We start from the raw sequence: 18,740 nt of genomic DNA on the forward strand, positions 1-18,740 counted from the left end.
GAGCCTGTATAGCTCACCTGTGTAGATACAAGGGAATTATCACATGTTCAGAGCCACGTCTCTGAACCCTGAGAAGAGATGGGCACATGGGACCAGTAACAATACATATTTTATCAGTATTACATCAAAAAATTCTATCCTCTAAATTAAAGTTGAAACATGATCTGCAAATAATTCTCCTTTGAGTTTTGATTTTAATGGTGTCATATTTACCTTGCAGATCCAATTTTTTAATACTTATTCAATGACTTATTTCAATGGCAATTAATAGTAACATTAATTCAACCAGAATAAACATGTTTCCTTGAACCTAGACTGTTACATATTTTCTAATCTGTTAATTTATGTGTCTGTTAGAGTTAGATGCCCATAAAGAATAAAGGAAATCTCAAGTTTTTGCACAAAATAGAAAGTTCAAAACTTAAAAACATTGAAAATTCTTCATGGCTAAAAAATTGAGCCTACAGAAAAAATAATAAACACTGCTCAGAAATGCTTCCAACACCTCACTTCAGAATAACACCCTGCTAATGGGATTTGTCCCTGAGACCGTGGGGAAGCCAGGGGACCATCAGAGAAATGCAGTGAGGTATGGAGCATTGAGCTGACCAGGCTTGTGACAAATAGGCCTAGAAGACAAACCCCACAGCCAGGGCTTGGAGACCTGAAACAACAGAGCCAGCGTCCACAGTCACAAGGACGAGCATAGCTGATGGCTTTGAAATAAGTTGTATGCAGAAATTGCCAAATATTGTTTTAAAAATGCATGCGGATAAGAAATATGTAGTCTTTTATTAAATGAAAGGCTCTTTCTTTTTTACCCAGATGTCAAATTTAGATGATATGTGTTTGAATTTCTTAATTTTCAGATTTGGGTTCTGAAATTTGCCCTGAGATTTGGGACACAGACACTTTGAAGAAGAAAAAAATCCTGAAGCTTGGAAGGCACCCGAGATAAAATGTTGGAGACACACTGATTACCGTTATTTAAAGATTCACCTTACACAGGGCGGCGCCTGTGGCTCAAGGGGTAGGGCGCTGGTCCCATATGCCAGAGGTGGCGGGTTCAAACCCAGCCCCGACCAAAAAAAAAAAAAAAAGATTCACCTTACACCAAATCTTTATAGGAAAAATGGCACATGCACTGCCCCAGTATTGGTACATGTGGATGGCTAGTGTATCTGTCGTGCTTCAGTGAATTTGAGAGAGAAAGAGAAAGGCATCAGGAAGATGAAGGAAGGAAAGAGAGAGAAGGAAGAGGTGAGCAAGCAGAGGAAAGGAAAAAGAAGCAGAAAGAAAAGGAAAAGAAGAAGAGAAAAGACTGGCTCAGAGGGTTCCAGCCAGTCATGTTGTTGTCACACTTAGGTGTAGAGTTGACTGTAGTATTTTCCTGGGTTCGGGTCTTTACACCTAGAAATGATGCAAATGTCTTAGTTATCTACCCAGTTGATTGTCTAACATAATATAGACCACTGGGCGGCGCCTGTGGCCATAGGAGTAGGGCGCCAGCCCCATATACCGGAGGTGGTGAGTTCAAATTCAACCCCAGCCAAAAAAAAAAAAAAAACACAAAAAATAAAAATAATAATAATAATAATAATATGGACCACTTGCTAGGCAGGACATCTGATCTTGTAAGACCTGAATGAAGGTAACAGAGAAGTAGCTCTCCTTCCATGAGACAATTCGTTCCGAATACAAGGAGCCAAGGAATTTTTTTAAACAACATTAACATTTATTTGTTGATGATACTTAAATATCTCATCCATATATCTTCATCATTTTCCTCCTCCCCAAGTATTTTATTTTATGCAAATGTTCCTGCATATCACATTTCATTCCCTTCAGGAGGCCTTTGAGGTCTCACTGGACTTTCTTAGCTGCTTTCTCAAAATGCTTTCCATTTGCCTCTCTATCCTTCCTTCATGATTTTATTAATTCCTCTGTTTTAATTCATTATTTTAGTCATTCCTATGCTGTTTTTAACTTTAAATTTCTTACAATACTAGCAGGTTAGTATATATGTACAACAGGGCCACATTTGTCTCTAGACTAATAATTAATGCTGGGATTCTAGAAATAAACTGTGGACCCAGAGCCAACTCTCCTGAGGGAGCAGGGCTGCCTCTCTGGCTATCCAGGGACTATGTTGTTCTAGACAGGGATGCCTTCCTTTTCTCTGTCACTGACTCAGGATGTCATTGGGACGCCTTGCCTCAAACTCTGATTTTCCCCTGCCTTCTTTCATCTCTTTTCTTAAAACCCTTTTCTGGTTCCCTTAAGAGAAAATTAAAGTCTGAGTACCTACCATGTCACATAAACAATTTGGCCTGAGTTTAGACTTCAAAGCACACCACTTCTCTAGACTTGCCTTTCTTCACCCTCCTCTCATACCCGAGATGTACTAACCATTCTGGAATGTTCTATTTCATACCTCCAGGATGTCTCTTACTTCTGTTGACCTCAAATATACAGCGAGACACCTAGACTGAAGTCCAAATTGCATCACAGATGATTTCATGTCTCTTCTCAAAATTTTTCCCTGGCCACCCATTGTCCTGTTGTTAGTCTTTGGACCTCTAAACCAGCTTCTCCCCACCCCACTGAGGCAACAAGATTCTATCATCCTGCCTGTATTATTCGCTTATAGTTTCTGCTCTGACCTCAACCCACACACAGGAGCGCTCCCTAGATCTGCCTGAGGGCTGCTGGTGGCTATTTCCTTGTGTCTTGCCAGTTCCTTTCCCAATGCCTTGCTCAACCTTGCTTGCATCTCAGTGGTCATTGCCCTCAGGAGTATCCAATCTTAGAAGTCAGATATGGAAGTGGCTTTTGTGGCTGTTTTATAAAGAAGCTATGATGGAGCCGGCATCAGAGACCAATCTATAAAGGAAGAATTCTACAAAATTTATAGAATCCTACAGAATAGAATTAAGCACAATCCAAATCCCCATGCATGAGCAGTCCTAAGTTGCCAGACTCCCCCTCCTCCTTTCCTAAACAGAAGATCAGCTATAATCAACTTTGGAATTTCTTATTTCATTTGTTAAACAAATGATATCATTTCAAGTGTCTATTGTACAGTAGGTAGTAAAGATTCAGAAATGAATAAAGCACATCCCCACAATTAGATCTCCTTCTATTTGGTAAGGGAGAAAGAGGCCAATAAATTATTTACAAGAACATCTACAGGTACATAAAATGTTACAGGAATTCAGAAAGAGGAATACTTAATTTAAGATGTAGTGGAGAACAAGGCCATCAAGCTAGAGTGACAATTGATTATAGATACGTAGCAGGGACTGCATCTCGAGAATATCAAAGTTCTGGATGCAGAGAAGATAAAGCACTCCAAGGAAAGACAAGAAACTGACTAAAGACTTGGATGTATGTTCAGGGAATTCAAATAGTCTGATGTGCCTGGAACATTAGGTAAATGAAGAAAACATGGGTGCATGCCTGTTGATGAGGCTGGGGCCAAATACATAGTCCCTCTAAGGATTTTCTATTTTATCCTGAAAATTATGAGATATACAGAAAATTTTAGAATATCAAATGTTGCTGTAGTATTTCAATTTCAAAACCTTATTTGGCATCATTTCTTCGTATTTTGGCTATGATCAAGTGTAAAAGCTTATTTGGCAACAGAATAAAGAGTTGGAGGAGATGTGGCTCAGTAAGTAGGGCGCCAGCCCCATAAACTGAAGGTGGTGGGTTCAAAAAACCCAGGCCCAGCCAAACTGCAGCAAAAAATAGCCTGGCATTGTGGTGGGTGCCTGTAGTTCCAGCTATTTGGGAGGCTGAGGCAAGAGAATCACCTAAGCCCAAGAGTTGGAGGTTGCTGTGAGCAGTGATGTCACAGCACTCTACTGAGGATAACAAAGGGAGACTCTGTCTCTAAAAAAAAAAAAAAAAGTTATGCACTGGCAGAAGGTAGCATCATCTAGGAGAATTTACCTCTAAACTGAACAAAAATTGAAGATTCTATAGTTGGGGACAAACGTAAGTGCTTTAGGCATGTTTCCTAGCAAGTGATGACATTTTTTACAATTCAACAATAAAAAGACAAGAAATAATCACTGGAGAGCAAATGCCACATTAGATTGACAGCAAATATCTCAGGCAAAAGACCTAACAGATTAGATTGTTAAAAGGGCAATGAGAAAAAAAGTAACTTTAATTGCACTCAGAGAGAATAAAGTGATCTAAAGAAGGACTCAGACTTGTTATTGAAATAAAAAATGTACCACAGTACATAATTAGGGAGCTTGTAAAAAGGTTCAGAAGGATTTTCACAGGGGGAACCAAAAAAAGGCCCCAAAACCAGATTTAAAAGATAATCCGAGAAACACCTGGGGCAAAACTAGAAATTCCAACATCATCTGGAGATAGCAGGATAAGATGGAATGCTCAGATAAATAATTAAAGAACATTTCCTACACATAAAAAAAGATGAAATCTTTATGTTGAAAGGTCCCACCTCATGCTGAACTGAACTAATAGAAAAGACACACATTTAGACACATGAAGATGGAATTTGAAATCACAAAGAAAAAGCTCATATATCCACTTTGATGTCTAATAAACATCTCAAACTTAGTATATGTCTTTCCTGTGTTTTTTCCCCTTCTCTCCCCAGGCACATGAACTTGTTCCTTGCAAAGTTCCTCAACTTTCAGTTAATACTAATTCCATTTTCCAGTTGTTTGAGTGAAAACTCTTATGGTGTTTTGTAGGTTTTTCTTTTTTTCTCAATATTTACCTCCACTCCTTCAGTATCCTCCATCCCTTCCCCTTCATAATAACTCACATATGAGGTCTGACAATTAAGTTCATGAACTCATACCACATAAAGTACTACATACCTCACTTCTGAACATCACCACAGTCACTTTCAAAGTATTCCCCTTGGGAAGCTATTCACCAATGCCAGCATCTATTCTACCCTTCAGAGCAATTTTGAAGCTCTTTTTCTGGAATGGCCATGAGAGCTGTCATCATACAAGGTCTGACAATTAAATTCTCATACTTATCACCATGCACTTACACACTGTACAGACAACACAGTAAGATTTCATAACCTTTGTATATCAGTGTCTCACAGCTGTGTTCATGTCAATGGGTGGTAGTGTCTTCCTGAGTGGTGTTCATTAATGTTTTTGCATGTTTTTTGTGTGCCATATGATGTCATCATTTCAGAAAAGGGTTATAAACTTGCTTTGAAGAGTGGACTAGGCACTTTCATCGATGCATAGCTTCCTAAGTGGAGTACTTCAAAGGTGACCATAGTGATATTTAGCAACAAAGTATGTAGCAATTTTTCTAGGATGAATTTGTGAACTTTATTGTCAGATCCATATTATCACTGACCAGATTTTTTTTATAAAGGTAACTGGTACAATTGGCAAAATATGAACAGAGTCTACAGATTAAGTAATAGAATTGTACCAATGTCATTTTCTGGATCTTGATCCTTGTCTGTGGTTTTAAGACATATGATGTTCTTAGGATATGATGAAGGCATCATGTCTTTAATTTATTCTTAAATTGATCAAAAAAATGTGTATACAGAAAAAAGGGAAAAGCCATTACAATTGTGGAATCTAGGTAAAGAGTATTTTATGGAAGTTTATGTCATTCTTATAACATTTCTGAAAATGGTCTGTGCATTATTTCTAAACTTAAAAATTACAAAAGATTAAACCAAATAAATCCACATGTGGTCTACTCATCGCCAGTTACATCATTACAACTGTGATTCTAGCCACATCATCTCTCGATGGGATTATTACAACAAATTTATGAATTCTCCCTTTTTCATTCTTGCTCCCAACTCAGCAACCAGAGTAATTTTTCAAATGTAAGTCTAAAGATGTCATTCTGCTTATCCCAATCCTCCAATGGCTTCTCATCTCACTCAGAGCCAAATCAAGATTTGGGAATGCTCTAGAAGGACTTGGGGCAGTGGTCCTTACCCTTTTTGGCACCAGGGGTAGGTTTCATGGAAGAAAAATTATCCATGGATGGGTGAGGGAGGCATTAAATGATTTCCATAAGGAGCAGGCAATCTAGATCCCTCACAAGCACAGATTAGAGTAGGGCCCATGCTCCGGTGAGAATCTGATGCTGCTGCTTATCTGACAGGAGGCAGAGCTCAGGCAGCGATGCAAGCCATGGGAGCAGCTATGAATACAGGTGAAGCTTCTCTTGCTCACCTGCCACTCACCTCCTGCTGTATGCATGGTTCCAAACAGGCCATGGACTGCTACGGGTCCCTTGCCCAGGAGTTTGGGACCATAGCCTTAGGGGTAGAAGCGCTTCTCACCCACTCTCTGTCTCTAGAATCTCACCTCCTACAATCTCCCTCATTAATACATGTCACTTTGCTTTTCCTCAAATATCCTTGGCATGCCCCTGCCTCAGAGCCTTTGCACATGAAGTTCTTTTTTTTTGAGAGTGTTCTACCCCTAGAAATCTGCACAGCTTGCACCGTCATCCCTTCTTGTCTATGGACACAGGTCATTTCTTCAGTGATTCCCTTCCTGGCCTACCTGTTTAAAATGTTGACATGCACCCACTCCCACCCAGCAAGCTCAGCCCTGTTCCCTACTTTACTGCTCTGCACAGCATGTGTCAGTGACAGACCACTCACTTGATCTGTGTGTGTTTGTATTCTTGCTGTTCCCATCTCTAGAATTCAAACATTCTGAAGTCAAGGAATTCTCAGCTCAGCACCTGTAGCACAGTGGTTGCAGCCTGGCCACATACACAGACCAGTTCAAACCCAGTCCAGGCCATCTAAACGACAATGATAATTGCAACAAAAAAATAGCCAGGCATTGTGGTGGGCACCTGTAGTCCCAGCTACTTGGGAGACTGAGGCCAGAGAATCGCTTAAGCCCAAGAGTTTGAGGTTGCTGTGAGCTGTGATGCTACAGCACTCTACCCAGGGTAACACAGAGAGACTCTGTCGCCAAAAAAAAAAAAAGAAGAAGAAGACAAGGAATTCTGTTTTGTTCCCATTTTTACCTCCAGCATCTGAAATAGTGTTCTTCACATAGTAGCTTTTTAATAAATAATTATTGAATGAATGAAACCAGAGATCCTAAAAGTTCCCATAGAGAAAAAAAACTCCACCAGATAATCGATAAAAGAATTGGAAACAAATTCTGACATACTGAATGCCAAAAAATAAATATGAATGGTTTTGAAAGATTATTTTGAATTTAGAATTCCGCTTTCAATCAAATCAGCATTCAAGAGAAAGAAAAGAAAGGAATTTTCTAATATATGAACCCTCAGGAAGTTTACCTCTCTCAGACTATCCCTGAATTATTGTGTATTCCAGTAAAGTAAAAAAGGAACCGAAAAGGGGAAATACAGGATACCAAAAATATAGTAGTGAACCACAATGTAAGTAAAATACAATGAAATCTAAAATGCTAACGTTGACCACAGAAAAGGAAAACACCCATTGGTTTCAACATGGTGGAAGTGAGGAAAATAAGAGGGAGAAATTGCATGGTAAGATTTTAGTTTTGTTGGGGAGGAAGTTAAAGGTACTGTTTAACTGTACAGAAACAAAATAAATTTAAACTGTGGATAATAATTTAAGGGCAACTGCTTAAATGGCTTAGAAATTATGAGAAGAAAAAAATGAAACACAGCAAATATAATCAATCCAATCCCTTTCCAAAGGAAAAAAGAGAAGCAGAAAACATACAAGCAGACATGGAAAATGGACAAACTTTAAAAGACAAAAATAAAAAGCAGACATATCTGAGATATACGCAGCATAAGTGGTTTATCATTTTTTCCACCTACAAAAAAGAGAAATTTGTCTACAACTCTGAATATACTAAAAATCACTGAATTGTACACTTTAAAAGGGTGAATTTTATGACTGGCGTCGTATCTCAATAAAGCTATTATTTAAAAAGAGAGAGAGAAATTATTTCTGAATTGAGGCTTGAGAATGAGAAAGGAGAGGAGGAACATTGGCAGAGAATTAAAACAGAATCATTCAGTGGCGCTGGTGACAGCCTTCATGTCAGGGGCGGAGCAAAGAGGAAGCAACTCACTCACACTCCCTGCTCAGAGGACTGGGTGGGCACGACGCCAGACCCCAGGAGCTCTGGGTGACCACGTCCTCAGGAGCAAAGGCCTGCCTCCTCTGACACTGTTGCTCATTTTCTTCATTCCCCATCCATCCTGCTACCACTATTTCCTGCCACCCGCTGAATTGACAAGACCACAGATCCAGCTTCTGGAGCACTCAGTTCAGGGAACCCGCCCTATCCTAGTCAGTTTCTTCATAGACTTATCAGTTTCTTCTCACTTTTTCTTTGTAATTCTCCATACACACCCCTGCCACCAAAAGGAAAGACCCCTACCCCACTCCCAGAGCTGCCACTGTATGTCCAGGGGAGGAGGAAGCCTTATGCCAGGAATCAGAAGACAAAATTGCAAAATCTTAGTGTTGGAGTGAAACCTAGATATAGCAATGTCCAGGGCACACATTAAACTGGGGGAGACGCTGCAGCCCACACAGGGACCTTCCGAAGCTAGCACAGCTCATTGCTGGCTAAATTTCAGGTCCTGTGTTTCAATCCAGAGCTATGGTGTGACGCAGTGCTACTACAGGAGGACTCCTGAGCCTCCACAAGACAGACAACAGCTGCTAATGGGAGAGCCAGGCAGTAAGCCCCCTCTCCTCTACCTCATCTCCAGGACACCAGCCAGGAGCCGGGGCAGGCAGAAGCAGAACAAAAACTTGTTGTGTTTGTTGAAAATGGATAGGAGCAGTCACTTCAATCTCTCACTCTGGGAAAGAGCAGCAGCAGTTCATCCAGAATGTATTCAGAAAAGGATGACAGTTCCCACATTAGAGACCATCTCAAGATAACAACAACAAAACAATCCTGCAGGAAAATACCAGAAGCAGAGTAAGAAATAATAATAATAATAATAAACTCCAAAGAAATCCTTTTGCGAGAATGATATGCCTGAGTAGCATCTAAAATTCTCCTAACTCTTTTCCCGCCCCTATTTGCTCTCTCTCCTAGTCCTCCTCCTTTGTATATACGATTTCCAAAGTCCAGGACTCTCCTGGGTTTTCAACTACAGTCATAAAATATGCTTGTTGAGGCAGTTTCAAGTAAGGTTAGATCTGGAGCCTCACTCGTCAAAAGTATCCATTTCAACCAAAGAGCAACGTTGTGGGTCAGAGCCAAAGACTGGCATGGTGGGTCTGAACCATGTTTTCTCCTCTGACTTAGTAACCAGTGAGGATACTGCTCTGGTCCCCCACAAGCTAGTGGGCACTGAGGTCTCAGTCCTGTGAAGTTGGGTCTGTGAAACTCAGAGGCTTGGTGTCTGTACGGGGAGAGCCACACTGCCCCACAGGCACTTGACGTACGTGTGCTACCACCTGTCCTCTCCAGATAAGGAGCGGAGACCGCGTCCTGGCCACTCCTAGGGGAGCCTTGCATACCTCTGCATGTATCAAAATATGCTGTGAATTGTCATCTTCACATAGATGCCCCCTCTCCTTGCTGGAAAGCTTGCTTTAAAGAAATCTCTCATGGTCCAAGTATTACTCTTTGTTCTTAGGAAATGTTAAATCTGGGGGATTGTATTCCTGGAATTCCTGAGTGCCGATGCTGCCAGGGCCTTTTTGCCCCCTTCATCATACCCACTTAATCCACTCAGCCCCAGATGACAGAGAAAATGCCAGATAAACATGTAACGGAAGAGACCTTCAGACAGACAAAACGTGGCATTCAGTAATGCAAGTAGCTTCCTTGCCTCCAAGCTTCCGCAGGGCCCACGAAACACCCAAACATAATAAAGCAAGAATAGGGGATCATGAAAGGAGGCTGTTCTTCGCATTATCATTTCACCTGACTCCACTCTGAGCACAAGTGATACTGTGACACATTCTTCCTCCCTCAGCACTGTGACCATTTTGTACATTTAAGTCCACTGACTCATCTTCTTTGCTATTAGGTTGTTTTTTTTCCTCGTAATTACCAAGGTTTATTTCCTTTTCTCTTCCCAGAATTTCTGTTTCTTTTAAAATCGCAACTAAAGACACAGAAGAAAAACTATAAGATAATTTTCCACTCTTTTAAATATTAGTATATGTTCTGTTTTCTACGTTGTATCTTTCTATGCATCTATGTTAGATTGCTACTTGATAATATCACATTGAACCTCAATTTTCAGCCCATATTATTTGCCAGGAATACATCAAAGTGCTTACTTTGATGTTTCTTCACTTTTAGATGATAGTGGGACATCTCATCAGGTCAATGTCTCCAATTTTCAATGATGGCATGCTTCTAACTGACTATTGTTATAAGTAACTCTAGAATAAATGTTTTTGTGAATTTAGCATTTTACATAGTTTTGATTATTTCCAGAAGGTGATATCCAAGAAAAGAGTGGTCCCATGACATGGAAATATTTGCGGATATAGATTTATAGTGCCAAATTGCATAACAATGACAGGCCCCAAAATATTTGTTTAAAGTCAACTTTATTCCTGCTTTGTAGTTTAAACCATTCATGTCGAGACTTTTTATACGTATTATCCAGATGACTTCAATCAGCCATCAATCTTTACTAACAGTTCTTGTAAGCAAAATTCTGGAATGAGCAGGAGAATAGGCTATACATAAAATAGTTTTCAAGTAACTCATTGCCCATTCAGACATATACCACCATACATCACACCCCTTATGTGGGAAATTACCAAGCCCTTCCCCTCCTTCTGAAATTTGTACTTTTCTCTCAGGTGGGCCTGTAGTTGTTAACCATTTGTTTCAACTTAGTATTGAAGTTGAATCTGCTCTTAGGCCAAGAGTGAAAGAAAACTCTTCCAGAAGTTCTACAGGTGTTCTATTCAAATCCTGCCTCCCGTTCACACCCAAATAGAGCCCTGGAGAAATCAGTGACTTCCTCTGCATTGGAGCCTAATATAATCTGCCAACAAGTTCAGTTGCCACACCGACAGAAAACCAGGGAAGGACCAGGACTGGAAAATGCTTTTAGAAAACGTTGAACCTCTTTGTTAAGGGAAAGGTGGCATTTCGTCTGGAGAATTAACCAACACCCCACCTCCAAGGTAAATTTGGTAGCGAAGCTTATTCTGAGCAGTAAGACCTTCCTCAAATCAAAGCTGCTGAGGAATTAGCCGAGGCACACCCTTATTCCATCTTCAGTCCCAGGTGCCCCTGGGATCACGCCTTCTGTGAATAACGGGCACGTGAAATACTATTCAGCCATCAAAAGATGGAGACTTTGTATCTTTTGTATTTACCTGCAAGGATTTGGAGGACATTCTCCTCAGTACCTCAAGAATGGAAAGGCAAGCGTCCCTTGTACTCAATACTGAATTGAGACTAGTAGTTAACAACTATAGGCCCACCTGAGAGGAAAAACACAAATGCAAGAAGCAGGGAGGGGGCAGGGTAATTTCCCACCTAAGGGATGTGATGTATGGTGGGTGTAGATGGCACACTTCCTGCATGAAGGACTCAACTACAGCTTGGACTTTACCTTACAAATGTAAACAATGTAACCTAATCATCTTATGTACCCTCATATTAACCTGAGATTAAAAAATAATAATGATGAGCACATCTATTGCAGCACAATTTATTGATAACTATAGCTTCCAGGTCCTGACTCCCTCCTTGGTTCCTGGCACTTCCATGGAAATAATCCTCCTAGGAAGTCGAAGACATGGGTCATTTTGCCCCAAAGGTTCAATGAAGAAATTGAAGCTCAGGAAAGGTAAGCAACTTACGCAGATCACTCAGCTAGCAAGTGACAGCTCTGAAACGGGAGGGCTGGGCTGTTCGACTCTGAGGGTCAAAGCAGCACGCAAGTCCCCTTCCTGTGGGAACAGCAGATTCCTTCCCTGCTCCATCCTGCTCTTCTTCCAGGGGACTCTCCTGGACAATCAGTCCTTGATTTTCCACTGCATTTTTATATTGCTATGACCAGTTAGCAGGGTATTTAAAGGCAATTAATTTGAATACCGGCAGACTCAGAAAAGTAATTAAAACAGGCCCACACAATATTCTCTAGGGCCAATAAATGTTTGAAAAGCAGTTCATTACATTGCAATGTAAGAGAAAAACAAAACTGCATTATAAACTTAATTACCAAAGTTTAATTTATCCTAGAGAGAGTTCTGAGCTTTTTCTTAATTTCTTTTCACTGTCCTTAACTCCCTCTTTCTGAGATTGGAGCTCACACTGAGAGACTGCCAGCCCCAGGAGCTGGTGTTTGTGTGTACCTTTGCCCTATCCCTAGCAAGCCGGGATGGGCATCTGGGGTGTGGCCCTCTTCTGGGAGTGCCAGGCTGCAGTTACGCCCACCTTGGCTCTGCCTGCCTTGGCTCTGCCTGCCTTGATTGAGTTCTACTCCCAGCCCCTGCTGGGTCTTGAGCCTCCCCGAACTCCACCCATCTCCCCTCTCTTGTACGCTTTTCTTTCACTGCACAGTCCTAGAGGCAGTTTTGATATTCTTCTGGCCAGCAGCCCTCTCAAGAGCAGCCACCCCCCAGATGATGTCTGGGGGTGACTCCCGCTGCTATTCCTTCCACCCCTGTTCCCAAGGGCTCCTCCGGCTTCCTTGTCTTGCCTTATTCCCAATAGAATCCCTGAGGGATTTGAACTCCACCTCACACTCTCCTTCCCTTACTTCAAAAGCTTACCCCCTGGCCTATCCCACAGAGGTTGAAGTAATTTTCTGCAAAAATCATTGGGCAGGAGCAATTGCGCATATATCACTGATTTCCCAGCTAATTCTTAGCTTCTTTTTTCTGGCTTGCCACTCAGTTGTCTCTGAGCTGCACATTCCATATACGGCCGGGGTGAACTCTGACATCAGATAATTTGGTTCCTTGTAACAGTGACTCATGACTCACAGGTGTATCTATAGGTAAAGGGTAAGCATCAATATTTTTGAAGAAAGCAATTGAGTTTCCAGGAGCGTTTTGGTCCTCCATACAAAACAGTGAAGACCCAGAGAATTAAACACAGGAAGAGCCGCGTTAGAAGTTAGAATGGGGAGAAAAGCCATTAACCATCAATGCTCTTGAAGGAAGAAGAGGCTCAGATACCCATGGTCAGAAAACTTCTTGGCACCAAACGCTCATCACTGAATCTGATGGTGAGATAAGACGGCCAATCCTGAGTCTCTGATTTGACAAACTTTTGTGGTCTTATCTTACTCTAGCTTTTAGCTCACGTAGACTTCCTTCCACCTTGTACTCAGTCAACACCATCTTGTCATCGTGCCGGTTACCAAGCAGAAAGGCCTTTCTTTCCTGCCCTGCCTCTGATTCTGGAATATTAGAACCCCTGAGATCTATGTGCACATTTTCAAGTACAAATTGGACATGCTTCAATTCACAGGCTTCCTAGATCACAGGGGAAAATTAAGAGCATCCAATGAAGCTCCTCACACACATCAGTAAAGCTTATTCTTCATGCTAATGACACACTCACACTCACACACACCAACTTGTCAGGGAAGCCTGAGACAGATGAGTAGCATGACCCTGAACCCTGCTTGAGTTGCCACATCTTCAATTCTATTCTCCTGCTGTTTCATATCCAAGGTGTTATAAATTCCCTTCGCTAAGGTGCAGTGGGCCAAGGAGATCTTCACAATCTCTGAGAGGAGCCAACGTAAGTGGACTTGGGCATGCGTCCAGTGCCAGTTTCATCTCCCATTCCTGCTCAAGACAGATGCTGTGTTTTCTTTGCCCACGAGTGGCTTCTGCATGAAGCTCCATGAATGGAGATCACTCTCTTTGTCTTAAAATCAAACTCCCCAACAGAAATGACTTTCTAGCCCTCATTTTTTCTAAAGCTTCCATTTTATCTTGAATCACTGTTTCCTTTCTTCATAGTACTTAATACAACATTTAACTGTAAATGTATTTGTTAACTTGTATTAATTGACCATTTTCCTCACTAGATTGGAATCACCAGGAGATCAATGACCATGAGTGTTTAGCCCATCACTGGCATGATGCTGGGTATGTAGAAAGCACTTAATATTTTGTGGAATAGATGCTGTGTTTAGGGCTTCTAACTTCCCACAGTAGTTATAAACCTTTTAACGATGAAAACTTTCAATACAATTGATTTATTCCGGCTTAGAGAAAAGAAGGGTTATTTTGCAAAGGTATCAGACCTAGGACTCATTTCCTGGTCTATTTGTTACATAATTATATTTATGAAACTATGAATAATCATATTTAAGGTACATGTGTTTGCCCAAGAAATGTGTCAAGATTGTACAGTAATGAGTGACTCAAAGTAAAAGGAGACCAGTTGGCCCACAAGGAGCTTATACTTTAGTGAGACAGAGGCCTGTGTGGAGTAGGAAGGTAGGAAGTGTACAGGAAGGTAGAATGAGACACTTCTGGGGATACAGTGCTGGGAGAACAAGCCAGACTGGAAAGAGGAAGAATCTGGGAAAGCTGGAGGGCCAAGGTGTATAGCGCGCATCTTGGGGGTGGGACACAATTATAAGAGGGAATTTACCTAACACGTGCAATCGGTGTAACCTACTTCTTTGTACCCTCAGTGAATTCCAAACAATTAAAAAAAAAAAAGAATTGAGCGGTGCCTGTGGCTCAGTGGGTAGGGCGCTGACCCCATATACCAAGGGTGGCGGGTTTGAACCCAGCCCGGCAAGCTAAAACAGCAGTGGTAACTGCAACAAAAAATAGCCGGGCCTTGTAGCAGGCACCTGAAGTCCCAGCTACTCGGGAGGCTGAGGCAAGAGAATCATCTAAGCCCAGGAGTTGGAGGTTGCTGTGAGCTGCGATGCCATGACACTCTACCAAGGGCTACAGAATGAGACTCTGCCTCAAAAAAAAAAAAAAATCTAGGAAAGCTTCTCAGGAGAGCTTTTGAAATGAAACTGAAAAATGGAGAGGATTCTGGAAAGAAGGGGGAGATGGAAGGGGGACATGGAAAGGTTTGTTAATGAACAATGCGGGAGTCTCCCTTAGCCCAAATGCATCAGTCAGGAAATATACAGCCTCCACATGGATTTGAACTATCCAGTCCTAGTTTTTCAGAGATGTCCTCAATCCACTTTCTTCGGGGGGGTGGGAGGGAGGCGTGAAGAGTTTTAGTTTTAGTAAAGAGTTTTGAAGTTTTAGTAAAAAATATATTTGCAAATCTCCTTCACTGGTTTAGCTTTATACCACACATTTTAAACCAGAAGAAAGAACCATAGCTTATACCTTGCTTAGGTTTGAGAGCTGCTTTTCATTTTCCTCACACGACCTCATCCACATTTTCTGGGCCACGTTCCCTGATGAAGTCTATCACATGTTTGGAAATGAAAGTAAGTTTTAACCTTAGGAAGAGACACGTAATTAGTAAGGCCTGTCACCAGATGTGTCCATCGTTTAGACACAGGCTTATTCTTTTTTGATCATATCCATCGTGGAAAGTTAAGGTTCATTAACCAAGGAACCTCCCACATCTATTCTGGGGAACCTTATACACAGCTCAGCCCTAGGAAATTCTTACAACACATTTGGCCTTTAGGCAGGCTCTTTATCTATCTCCAGTCTATAAAGGAATCCCCCACCCCTTCAATATTTAGAAGCAAAGAATTTGAGTTGAAAACTTAGCTCAGATATTTTTTTATGTCCTCTTTTAGAACAAAAGAGAACAAAGTAAACAAGTATAGTTGAAACTTTATTAAGAAATAGTTTTTTTTATTTTGGGTTAATGTAAGTGTACAAACAATCAGGTCACAATATTTGAATTTGCTAGGTAGAATCCAGCTTGTAGTTGTGACCTGCACCCAAAAAGTGCCCCTTATACCCCTACATTGTGCCCATTAAGCAGGGAAGAAATGGAAATTCTTAAAAAGGAAGCCGTACGGACCGAAAGAAAACATGCTTTACAGTGTACCACTTTCCTGAGCAAATACACCTAACTCAACAAAGAATGCAGAAGTTACCACTTTCAGCCAACAAGAAATGATACCTGTGTCCATACATTTCTAATTTTTTGACCATTCTTATTGTAAAACATCTCTATTGTAAATAATATAATGAAATTGGAAATGTTTGTTCTTTGGAGCCCTATATGTTCTACTGAAGCCCTGACGGTTACCTCTTCTAATCTCCTTGTCCATTCTGTTCCCTAACAAGTCTCCTTTCCTCGTGTCCCCATTTCTCTCCACGACATACCCAACATGGCTAATAGCATTTCTAAACAGTATTTGTGCTCCAAGTCGTCTTTCACCTTCCCTGAGAGTTTTCCATTATTTCTCTCCAGGAGTAATTCTCCTACCCACCCTAATAGTTGCCACATTTATGTCACATGATTTCAAGTTTTGATTATAGTTATTAATTTAGATTCTCCCTTTCCATAATAAATCATGACATATTCCTAGGTAGGGCAGATACTAGGTTTCTTCCAGGCTGCTCTATAGATGCTTCCCTGAAAAAAATAAATGATGTTGTGGACAGCTGTGTTCCCCTCTTTCCCCAGACTGCCATGTCTACTTTCCCCAAAGCCTAATACTATTTGCACTTCAATATCTATGTCATTCTGAAGAAGTTGAGTTGAGTTGGTGTCTGAACTCCAAGGGTCAGATTCATCACTTGGGCTAAGCTAAACTGTGCAGAATATTTCACCCCCAACTCCTTGCTGGTCCAGTCAGAGTGAATTCAGGACTCTTCATAGGAATATTGAGCAAACGGAAATTCTTTTTATTTAGATAGTGGAATATGTATATTTGAGGCCTGGAAATGCTGCAGACATTTTACTGCCATAAAAAGAAATCAATATATTAATCTAAAACTCAGCTCTTGATGCTAATATCTTTTGGCAACAAATGTTTAGGTATTTGATATAGGAACTACATTTTGATATGAAAGAAAACAAGAAGCAAAATGTCCTAAATTTTGAACATACTGAAATCTGATAACCATACACGTACACACACACACACACACACACAAATCGAGAGTTCTATCTAGTTTCCATTAATCAAAATGTCATTATTTTTCCATCTATAATATGGGATTAATAATGAGATAAAACATAAAGCACCCAGCATGAGGCTGGGTTCTGAACAGCCACGCCAATAAATATCAACAGTTTCCATTCCTTTTCCTTCTCATCTAAAGGTCTTTCTCTCTTAAAAAAAAAAAAACACACAAACACAAAAAACCCACTAATGTATATCAATAACCAATAATTCTTCTTATAATACCTATATTTTGCAGAATTCAGGTTAAAGGCAAATAATACCCGGGAAAGAAATTTCATCTTCCAATCTTCATGAGGGTAAAACTAAACCATGCCAGGATTCACTGGGTTCTTTGAAACGTCTAGTTCTTAAGACACAGATCGACAAGAAGCCTTTGCAGAAAACTTAGCAGCTTGCATCCTGTTTCCACACAGCAAGGTAACAAACCATGGTGTAACAGTGCTTACTACACAAATGGCATATGAGAACAACAAAAAATAGATAAACTTGATTTTAGACCATATCTTTACAATAAAATGTGTTCATTGGAAAAGGAGGACAACGTAATGGAAGAAACCCCAACTTCCTTTCTTCAAGTTTATTTAGATAAATTCAAGTTAGTTTGGGATTACTCTTTAATTTAAATTGCCCAAGAAATTGCATAATCAACTAGTTACAGTTATTTAAAAAACCCTATTAGAAATCTACCACCCTAGAACCTAGTGGTCTACATGACTGCATAACAATAGTCTTCTACTGACATATTTCTATATTGTTACAACGTAAGGAACACCTACTAGAATTATTTCCAAATGTTTCTAGAACCTTATAAAGAAATACAGTCCTGAAGCTGAGTGCAGTGGCTCACGCCTGTAATCCTAGCACTGTGGAAGGCCAAGGCACGTGGATTGCCTGAGCTCACATGTTTCAGACCAGCCTAAGCCATAGTGAGACCCCCATCTCTACAAATAGCTAGGCATTGTGGCGGGTGCCTGTAGTCCTAGCTACTTGGGAGGCTGAGGCAAGAGAATCACTTGAACCCAAGAGTTTGAGGTTGCTGTGAGCTGTGACACCAGAGCACACTGACTAATTCCATTAACAAAATTGTCACCAATTATACCTTTAATCATATGATTAAACATAGTAATTTATATAATATAAGAAGAAATATCCTGAGCCTGCAACCCAGCCCTTCCACTTATTGGCTGTGTAAATCTCTTCATTTCAAACTATTAGCTTTATAGAGGATAATAATAAAAGGTCCCATGCCAAAGCTGTAAGCTCTCAAGAGAGTAAAAAGTAATTGCACTAAAATTTGCCACCATAACCTCTGGCATAAAACATATTATTTATTCTATCTCAGAAGAAAATCTAGAAACCCAAGTGTGGAAGATGATGAAACAAAAGATAAGTGAAAAAATTAAACAATTTTTGGCTTTTTGGCAGCCAAACTGCACCTGAGTTCTGATGCTATTACTGATTTTGGTCTTAAGCAATTTGTTTCATCTCCCTGAGTTTAGCTTTGTTTGTGTAATGGCAATTATACTATAAATATCACGGAACTGTTGTTAGAGTTAAATAATACAACAAAGGGCTGCAAAGGATCCAGTGTGAAGCTTTGCATCAGGAGGGTCTCAAAAAGTGGCAACTAAAATTGTACAGAATAGTCAAGGAGAGAAATAAGGTTTCAGTCATGTCAATACATAAGT

The sequence above is a fragment of the Nycticebus coucang genome, chromosome 11 (assembly GCF_027406575.1).
Source record: "Nycticebus coucang isolate mNycCou1 chromosome 11, mNycCou1.pri, whole genome shotgun sequence".
Classification (NCBI taxonomy): Eukaryota; Metazoa; Chordata; class Mammalia; order Primates; family Lorisidae; genus Nycticebus; species Nycticebus coucang.